The sequence below is a fragment of the Megalopta genalis genome, unplaced genomic scaffold, assembly GCF_051020955.1.
Source record: "Megalopta genalis isolate 19385.01 unplaced genomic scaffold, iyMegGena1_principal scaffold0201, whole genome shotgun sequence".
Classification (NCBI taxonomy): Eukaryota; Metazoa; Arthropoda; class Insecta; order Hymenoptera; family Halictidae; genus Megalopta; species Megalopta genalis.
Window position 1 is genome coordinate 8770 of NW_027476270.1, and position 8769 is coordinate 17538.

The window sequence follows — 8769 nt, forward strand, 5'->3', positions numbered from 1 at the left end:
CAAGTATTTGATGGTTTCGCTTGGATTTGAAGGTAACTCGTTTGTTTCGCCCTTATTTGAAGCTATATCACTTATATCGCAAGTCTGTGAAGCTAAATCATTTGTTTCGCATGGAGTTGAAGCTAAGGCTTCTACTTCGCATTGATTTGACACTAAATCATGTGTTTCGCTTGGATTTGAAGCTGACTCGTTTGTTTCGCCTGCATTTGAAGTTATATCATTTATATCGCAAGTATTTGAAGCTAAATCATTTGTGTCGCATGGCTTTGAATATAAGCCTTCTACTTTAAATTGATTTGAAGGTAAATCATGTGTTTCGCTTGGATTTGAAGCTAACTCGTTTGTTTCGCCTGCATTTGAAGCTATATCATTTATATCGCAAGTATGTGAAACTAAATCATTTCTTTCGCATGGATATGAAGCTATGCCTACTACTTCGCATTGATTTGTAACTAAATCATGTGTTTCGCATGGATTTGAAGATAAATCATGTGTTTCGCATGGATTTGAAGGTAAATCATGTGTTTCGCATGGATTTGAAACTATCTCGTTTGTTTCGCCTGCATTTGAAGCTAAATCATGTTTATCACAAGTATCTGAATCTAAACCATTTGTTTCGCAAGAATATGAAGCTAAACCATGTGTTTCGCTTGGATTTGAAGCTAACTCGTTTGTTTCGCCTGCATTTGAAGCTATATCAATTATATCGCAAGTATTTGAAGCTAAATCATTTGTGTCGCATGGCTTTGAAGATAATCCTTCTACTTTGCATTAATTTGAAGGTAAATCATGTGTTTCGCTTGGATTTGAAGGTAACTCGTTTGTTTCGCCAGCATTTGAAGCTATATCAATTATATCGCAAGTATTTGAATCTGAATCATTTGTGTCGCATTGCTTTGAGGATAAGACTTCTACTTCGCATTAATTTGAAGGTAAATCATGTGTTTCGCTTGGATTTGAAGCTAACTCGTTTGTTTCGCCTGCATTTGAAGCTATATCATTTATATCGCAAGTATGTGAAACTAAATCATTTCTTTCGCATGGATATGAAGCTATGCCTACTACTTCGCATTGATTTGTAACTAAATCATGTGTTTCGCATGGATTTGAAGGTAAATCATGTGTTTCGCATGGATTTGAAACTATCTCGTTTGTTTCGCCTGCATTTGAAGCTAAATCATGTTTATCACAAGTATCTGAATCTAAACCATTTGTTTCGCATGAATATGAAGCTAAACCATGTGTTTCGCTTGGATTCGAAGGTAACTCGTTTGTTTCGCCTGCATTTGAAGCTATATCAATTATATCGCAAGTATTTGAAGCTAAATCATTTGTGTCTCATGGCTTTGAAGAAAGCCTTCTACTATGCATTAATTTGAAGGTAAATCATGCGTTTCGCTTGGATTCGAAGGTAACTCGTTTGTTTCGCCTGCATTTGAAGCTAAATCATGTTTATCACAATTATCTGAATCTAAACCATTTGTTTCGCAAGAATATGAAGCTAAACCATGTGTTTCGCATGAATTTGAAGCTAAATCATGTATTTCGCACAGATTTGAAGCTAACTCGTTTGTTTCGCCTGCATTGAAACTGTATCACTTATATCACTTATCTATCGCAAGTATTTGATGGTTTCGCTTGGATTTGAAGGTAACTCGTTTGATTCGCCCTTATTTGAAGCTATATCATTTATATCGCAAGTCTGTGAAGCTAAATCATTTGTTTCGCATGGAGTTGAAGCTAAGGCTTCTACTTCGCATTGATTTGAAACTAAACCATGTGTTTCGCTGGGATTTGAAGCTAACTCGTTTGTTTCGCCTGCATTTGAGGCTATATCATTTATATCGCATGTATGTGAAGCTAAATCAATTGTTTCGCATGGATATGAAGCTATGTCTACTACTTCGCATTGATGTGAAACAAAATCATGTGTTTCGCATGGATTTGAAGCTAAATCATCTGTGTCGCATGGCTTTGAAGCTAACTCGTTTGTTTCGCCTGCATTGAAGCTATATCGCTTCTATCGCACGTATTTGAAGCTAAATCATTTGTGTCGCATGGATTTGAAGCTAAGCCTTCTACTTCGCATTGATTTGAAGCTAAATCATGTGTTTCGCACAGATTTGAAGCTAACTCGTTTGTTTCGCCTGCATTTCATGCTATATCATTTATATCGCAAGTATTTAAAGCTAAATCATTTGTGTCGCATGGCTTTGAAGCTAAGCCTTCTACTTCGCATCGATTTGACGCTAAATCATGTGTTCCGCACAGATTTGAAGCTAACTCGTTTGTTTCGCCTGCATTTGAGGCTATATCATTTATATCGCAAGTATGTGAAGCTAAATCATTTGTTTCGCATGGATATGAAGCTATGTCTACTACTTCGCATTGATTTGAAACTACATCATGTGTTTCGCATGGATTTGAAGCTGAATCATGTGTTTCGCATGGATGTGAAGCTAACTCTGTTTCGCCTGCATTTGAAGCTAAATTATGTTTATCACAAGTATCTGAATCTAAACAATTTGTTTCGCAAGAATATGAAGCTAAACCATGTGTTTCGCATGAATTTTAAGCTAAATCATGTGTTTCGCACAGATTTGAAGCTAACTCGTTTGTTTCGCCTGCATTTGAAGCTATATCAATTATATCGCAAGTATTTGAAGCTAAATCATGTGTTTCGCACAGATTTGAAGCTAAGCCTTCTGCTTCGCATTGATTTGAAACTAAATCATGTGTTTCGCTTGGATTTGAAAGTAACTCGTTTGTTTCGCATGTATTTGAAGCTACATCATTTATATCGCAAATATATGAAGCTAAACCATTTGTTTCGCAAGAATATGTAGCTAAACCATGTGTTTCGCTTGGATTTGAAACTAACTAGTTTTTTTCGCCTGCATTTGAAGCTAAATCATGTTTATCACAAGTATCTGAATCTAAACCATTTGTTTCGCAAGAATATGAAGCTAAACCATGTATTTCGCATTGATTTGGAACTAAATCATGTGTTTCGCATGGATTTGAAGCTAAATCAAGGGGTTTCGCATGGATTTGAAACTAACTCGTTTGTTTCGCCTGCATTTGAAGCTAAATCATGTTTATCACAAGTATCTGAATCTAAACCATTTGTTTCGCAAGAATATGAAGCTAAACCATGTGTTTCGCTTGGATTTGAAGGTAACTCGTTTGTTTCGCCTGCATTGAAGCTATATCACTTCTATCGCAAGTATTTGAAGCTAAATCATTTGTGTCGCACGGATTTGAAGCTAAGCCTTCTACTTCGCATTGATTTGAAACTAAATCATCTGTTTTGCTTGGATTTGAATCTAACTCGTTTGTTTCGCCTGCATTTGAAGCTTTATCAATTATATCGCAATTATCTGAAGCTACATCATTTGTTTCTCATGTATGTGAAGCTAAGCCTTCTACTTCGCATTGATTTGAAACTAAACCATGTGTTTCGCTGGGATTTGAAGCTAACTCGTTTGTTTCGCCTGCATTTGATGCTATATCAATTATATTGCAAGTATTTGAAGCTAAGTCATTTGTGTTACATGGCTTTGAAGATAAGCCTTCCACTTAGCATTAATTTGAAGGTAAATCATGTGTTTCGCTTGATTTTAAGCTAAGCCTTCTACTTCGCATTGATTTGGAACTAAATCATGTGTTTCGCATGGATTTGAAACTATCTTGTTTGTTTCGCCTGCATTTGAAGCTAAATCATGTTTATCACAAGTATCTGAATCTAAACCATTTGTTTCGCAAGAATATGAAGCTAAACCATGTGTTTCGCTTGGATTTGAAGGTAACTCGTTTGTTTCGCCTGCATTTGAAGCTATATCATTTATATCGCAAGTATGTGAAGCTAAATCATTTGTTTCGCATGGATTTTAAGCTAAGCCTTCTGCATCGCATGATTTGAAGCTAAATCATGTATTTCGCACAGATTTGAAGCTAACTCGTTTGTTCCGCCCTTATTTGAAGCTATATCATTTATATCGCAAGTCTGTGAAGCTAAATCATTTGTTTCGCATAGAGTTGAAGCTAAGGCTTCTACTTCGCATTGATTTGACACTAAGTCATGTGTTTCGCTTGGATTTGAAGCTAACTCGTTTGTTTCGCCTGCATTTGAAGCTTTATCAATTATATCGCAAGTATTTGAAGCTAAACGATTTGTGTCGCATGGCTTTGAAGATAAGCCTTCCTCTTTGCATTAATTTGAAGGTAAATCATGTGTTTCGCTTGGATTTGAAGGTAACTCGTTTGTTTCGCCTGCATTTGAAGCTATATCATTTATATCGCTAGTATGTGAAGCTAAATCATTTGTTTCGCATGGATATGAAGCTATGTCTACTACTTCGCATTGATTTGAAACTAAATCATGTGTTTCGCATGGATTTGAAGCTAAATCATGTGTTTCGCATGGATGTGAAACTAACTCGATGTTTCGCCTGCATTTGAAGCTAAATCATGTTTATCACAAGTACCTGAATCTAAACCATTTGTTTCGCAAGAATATGAAGCTAAACCGTGTGTTTCGCATGAATTTGAAGCTAAGTCATGTGTTTCGCACAGATTTGAAGCTAACTCGTTTGTTTCGCCTGCATTTGAAGCTATATCAATTATATCGCAAGTATTTGAAGCTAAATCATTTGTGTCGCATGGCTTTGAAGATAAGCCTTCTACTTTGCATTAATTTGAAGGTAAATCATGTGTTTCGCTTGGATTTGAAGGTAACTCGTTTGTTTCGCCTGCATTTGAAGCTATATCAATTATATCGCAAGTATTTGAATCTGAATCATTTGTGTCGCATGGCTTTGAGGATAAGCCTTCTACTTCGCATTAATTTGAAGGTAAATCATGTGTTTCGCTTGGATTTGAAGCTAACTCGTTTGTTTCGCCTGCATTGAAGCTATATCACTTCTATCGCAAGTATTTGAAGCTAAATCATTTGTGTCGCACGGATTTGAAGCTAAGCCTTCTACTTCGCATTGATTTGTAACTAAATCATGTGTTTCGCATGGATTTGAAGGTAAATCATGTGTTTCGCATGGATTTGAAACTATCTCGTTTGTTTCGCCTTCATTTGAAGCTAAATCATGTTTATCACAATTATCTGAATCTAAACCATTTGTTTCGCAAGAATATGAAGCTAAACCATGTGTTTCGCATGAATTTGAAGCTAAATCATGTATTTCGCACAGATTTGAAGCTAACTCGTTTGTTTCGCCTGCATTGAAACTGTATCACTTATATCACTTATCTATCGCAAGTATTTGATGGTTTCGCTTGGATTTGAAGGTAACTCGTTTGTTTCGCCCTTATTTGAAGCTATATCATTTATATCGCAAGTATTTGTAGCTAAGTCATTTGATTCGCATGGATATGAAGCTAAGCCTTCTACTTCGCATTGCTTTGAAGCTAAATCATGTGTTTCGCTTGGTTTTAAAGCTAACTCGTTTGTTTCGCATGCGGTTGAAGCTAAATGAAGTATATCACAAGTATATGAAGCTAAACCATTTGTTTTCCAAGAATATGAAACTAAACCATGTGTTTCGCTTGGATTTGAAGCTAAATCATGTGTTTCGCATAGACTTGAAGCTCCCTCGTTTGTTTCGCCTGCATTTGAAGCTATACCAATTATATCGCAAGTATTTGAAGCTAAATCATTTGCGTCGCATGGAGTTGAAGCTAAGGCTTCTACTTCGCATTGATTGGACACTAAATCATTTGTTTCGCTTGGATTTGAAGCTAACTCGTTTGTTTCGCCTGCATTTGATGCTGTATCAATTATATCGCAAGTATTTGACGCTAAATCATTTCTGTCGCATGGCTTTGAAGCTAACTCGTTTGTTTCGCCTGCATTGAAGCTATATCACTTCTATCGCAAGTATTTGAAGCTAAATCATTTGTGTCGCACGGATTTGAAGCTAAGCCTTCTACTTCGCATTGATTTGTAACTAAATCATGTGTTTCGCATGGATTTGAAGGTAAATCATGTGTTTCGCCTGCATTTGAAGCTAAATCATGTTTATCACAAGTATCTGAATCTAAACCAGTTGTTTCGCAAGAATATGAAGCTAAACCATGTGTTTCGCACAGATTTGAAGCTAACTCGTTTGTTTCGCCTGCATTTGAAGCTATATCAATTATATCGCAAGTATTTGAATCTGAATCATTTGTGTCGCATGGCTTTGAGGATAAGCCTTCTACTTCGCATTAATTTGAAGGTAAATCATGTGTTTCGCTTGGATTTGAAGCTAACTCGTTTGTTTCGCCTGCATTTGAAGCTAAATCATGTTTATCACAATTATCTGAATCTAAACCATTTGTTTCGCAAGAATATGAAGCTAAACCATGTGTTTCGCATGAATTTGTAGCTAAATCATGTATTTCGCACAGATTTGAAGCTTACTCGTTTGTTTCGCCTGCATTGAAACTGTATCACTTATATCACATATCTATCGCAAGTATTTGATGGTTTCGCTTGGATTTGAAGGTAACTCGTTTGTTTCGCCCTTATTTGAAGCTATATCACTTATATCGCAAGTCTGTGAAGCTAAATCATTTGTTTCGCATGGAGTTGAAGCTAAGGCTTCTACTTCGCATTGATTTGACACTAAATCATGTGTTTCGCTTGGATTTGAAGCTGACTCGTTTGTTTCGCCTGCATTTGAAGTTATATCATTTATATCGCAAGTATTTGAAGCTAAATCATTTGTGTCGCATGGCTTTGAATATAAGCCTTCTACTTTAAATTGATTTGAAGGTAAATCATGTGTTTCGCTTGGATTTGAAGCTAACTCGTTTGTTTCGCCTGCATTTGAAGCTATATCATTTATATCGCAAGTATGTGAAACTAAATCATTTCTTTCGCATGGATATGAAGCTATGCCTACTACTTCGCATTGATTTGTAACTAAATCATGTGTTTCGCATGGATTTGAAGATAAATCATGTGTTTCGCATGGATTTGAAGGTAAATCATGTGTTTCGCATGGATTTGAAACTATCTCGTTTGTTTCGCCTGCATTTGAAGCTAAATCATGTTTATCACAAGTATCTGAATCTAAACCATTTGTTTCGCAAGAATATGAAGCTAAACCATGTGTTTCGCTTGGATTTGAAGGTAACTCGTTTGTTTCGCCTGCATTAGAAGCTATATCATTTATATTGCAAGTATCTGAAGCTAAACAATTTGTTTCGCATGTATTTTATGCTAAACCACGTGTTACCCATGAATTTGAACCTGAATCATGTGTTTCGCATGCATTTGAAGCTTAATCATGTGTTTTGCATGGATTTGAAGCTAACTCATTTGTTTCACCTGCCTTTGTATCTATTTCATTTATGAGGCTAGTATTTGAAGGTAACGCGATTGTTTCGCCTGCGTTTGAAGCTATATGATGTATATCAGAAGTATTTGAAGCAAAATCATTTGATTCGCATGGATTTGAAGCTAAGTCTTCTACTTCGCATTGATTTGAAGCAGAATCATGTGTTTCGCATGGAATTGAAGCTAACTTGTTTGTTTCGCCTGCATTAGAAGCTATATCATTTATATTGCAAGTATCTGAAGCTAAACAATTTGTTTCGCATGTATTTTATGCTAAACCACGTGTTACCCATGAATTTGAACCTGAATCATGTGTTTCGCATGCATTTGAAGCTTAATCATGTGTTTTGCATGGATTTGAAGCTAACTCATTTGTTTCACCTGCCTTTGTATCTATTTCATTTATGAGGCTAGTATTTGAAGCTAAATCGTTTGTTTCGCATGCAGTTGAAACTAAATCATGAATATTACAAGTATTTGAAGATAAACCAGTTGCTTCGCATGGATTTGAATCTAAGCCTTCTACTTCGCATTGATTTGAAGCAAAATCATGTGTTTCGCATGGATTTGAAGCTAACTCTTTTGTTTCGCCTGCATTTGATGCTATATCATTTATATCGCAAGTATTTAAAGCTAAATCATTTTTGTCGCATGGCTTTGAAGCTAAGCCTTCTACTTCGCATTGATTTATGGATAAATCATTTTTTCGCTTGGAGTTGAATCTTGCTCGTTTGTTTCGCATGCAGTTGAAGCTAAATCATGTATATCAGAAATATTTGAAGCTAAACCATTTGTGTCGCATGGTTTATAAGCTAAGCCTTCTACTTCGCATTGATTTGAAGCTAAATGATGTGTTTCGGATGTATTTGTAGATAACTCGCTTTTTTTGCCTGCATCTGAAACTATGTCTCTTGTTTCGCAAGTATCTGAAGCTAAATCATTTGTTTCTCATGTATTTGAAGCTAAGCCTTCTACTTCGCATTGATTTGAAGATAAATCATGTGTTGCTCATGGCTTTGAAGCTAACTCGTTTGTTTCGCCTGCATTTGAAGCTTTATCAATTATATCGCAATTATCTGAAGCTAAATCATTTGTTTCTCATGTATGTGAAGCTAAGCCTTCTACTTCGCATTGATTTGAAACTAAACCATGTGTTTCGCTGGGATTTGAAGCTAACTCGTTTGTTTCGCCTGCATTTGAGGCTATATCATTTATATCGCAAGTATGTGAAGCTAAATCAATTGTTTCGCATGGATATGAAGCTATGTCTACTACTTCGCATTGATGTGAAACAAAATCATGTGTTTCGCATGGATTTGAAGCTAAATCATTTGTGTCGCATGGCTTTGAAGCTAACTCGTTTGTTTCGCCAGCATTGAAGCTATATCACTTCTATCGCAAGTATTTGAAGCTAAATCATTTGTGTCGCATGG